At 29.9% G+C, this 1,720-nt stretch overlaps 1 long non-coding RNA gene and 1 pseudogene across 1 annotated transcript; one reads left to right on the forward strand and one right to left on the reverse strand.

The window, feature by feature from the left end:
- Positions 1 to 300: 300 nt before the first annotated feature.
- Positions 301 to 972, reverse strand: LOC112751189 (uncharacterized). Its single transcript, XR_003176298.3, has 2 exons — positions 804 to 972; positions 301 to 533 (listed from the first exon to the last, which is right to left on the reverse strand). It is a non-coding gene; the product is annotated as an uncharacterized lncRNA (long non-coding RNA).
- Positions 463 to 1,030, forward strand: LOC140179013 (uncharacterized; annotated as a pseudogene).
- The last annotated feature ends 690 nt before the right edge of the window (positions 1,031 to 1,720 follow it).

Here is a 1,720-nt window from a genome sequence, read left to right on the forward strand (position 1 = left end):
GGATAAATGATAAAAAAGGAAGAGTAGCCACTTGGGCAAATAGCATACTTAAAGTGTGGCTGCTAAGAAATGCACCTAACCCAAACAATGACGTATGCAATCTAAATAAAAAACATAACATTAACATAAAATTGTGAATCAAATTCGTTAGACTTGACCAGCTTGTGTCCATGTATGTATATATGTGAATGTCATAGCCTCCACAAAAATAAGAATTTTATAGAATCTGAGAGAGAAAAGCCAAAATAAACCGCGTCTACTTTAGAATTGAATATATAGAAGAAAGAAGAATGTGTCACATAATTAAATCATATCATATTATATATTACTAAATTTCGTCAATAATATAATTACAGTACATTAACTCTGGAATTTCCTCACCCTAATATTAAGAGAGAAAAAGTAAATGAAAGAATATGGCTAATCTATTACTAGTATCTATTAATTAATTAAAGAAAATTAATGGATCATGTATGTGATTGCCAGAGCCACCACCATAAGAAGGTAAGCAATTCCTTGATCAACAGCAGTGCCTGCATTCAGCAAAAACAAATTTAAATATTAATTAAATTGCAAAACTCGACTGAATTTTCATTGCTTCAAATATTAACAACATAGAGACTCCAGTGCTTTTATTAAAATTTAGTTAGTATTTAATTATAAAGAAACGTATAATTTTATATCATTAAAAGTATTAATTATGATTAATTAATAACTATAAATTATAAAATATGTTAGCTCTCTAACACTACTAAACAACATATCAAAAACAAAAAAAAATGGAAGCAAGAAATTGAACTCACCATCACTAGTGGGAGGAGGTGAAGGAGAGAGAGCCAAGTCTTGAGCATGGGCCATGTGAGAAATTGCAATGATCAACAAACTCAGAAATGGGAGAGCCAAAATCTTCACTGAATTCATTTCCACACAAAATAATTAATTTTTTTCCCGGAAAATGGTGGAGGAACAATAAAAGAATGAAGAAAACAAAGGGAAGTGAGAAAGAAAATTGATGGTGTGTGTTTGGAGTGAGGAAAAAAATTAGGGTTGGTTGGGTTTTATAGTGTTATTAGGGAATCAAAGAAATGATGAGGAAGGTGGTGGCGTCAATTAGAAAGGCGCGTCAGCTGAGTCGACTCGGTTGGCGAACTCGTTGACTCAGATAAAGACACGCAACGTTAAAGCAAAATGAACATGTCTGCGTTTTTACAAGTTTGTAAACTCACAAGAAAACAAGCATAGAAAATTAGAAGGAGATTGAATATTCAACAACGCCAACAGGGTTCTCTAGAAATCTATTGACAGGTCAAAATTGTATTTCTTCTTTATTATTATTATTATTATTTGATTTATGGTGATGTATGTCCATCACGTTGAAAGAATGTTATTAAGTACGCATCGTGTGCTTTTTATTGTTTAATAATTATAATGATTGAACTCTTAAGAGATATTTTAAATTCTTTAATTTTAGGACTATCATTAGAGAAACGAAAGGGATGATGTTAATGAAGGATTATTACAACATGCTTATAATACATAGCGAAAATATATAATAAAATAACTTATAATAATGTATGTAGTATCTAATAAGATTATATCTAAATAATATAAATTAGATAAGGAAATTGAAAAGCGTTATTTATATCTACAATTCTACATCAACATTGTTAACTCTTTAACTAATAAGATTCTTATTTGAGAAAGCCCCTTGCAATTTTTT

This window comes from Arachis hypogaea, chromosome 15, assembly GCF_003086295.3.
Source record: "Arachis hypogaea cultivar Tifrunner chromosome 15, arahy.Tifrunner.gnm2.J5K5, whole genome shotgun sequence".
Classification (NCBI taxonomy): domain Eukaryota; kingdom Viridiplantae; phylum Streptophyta; class Magnoliopsida; order Fabales; family Fabaceae; genus Arachis; species Arachis hypogaea.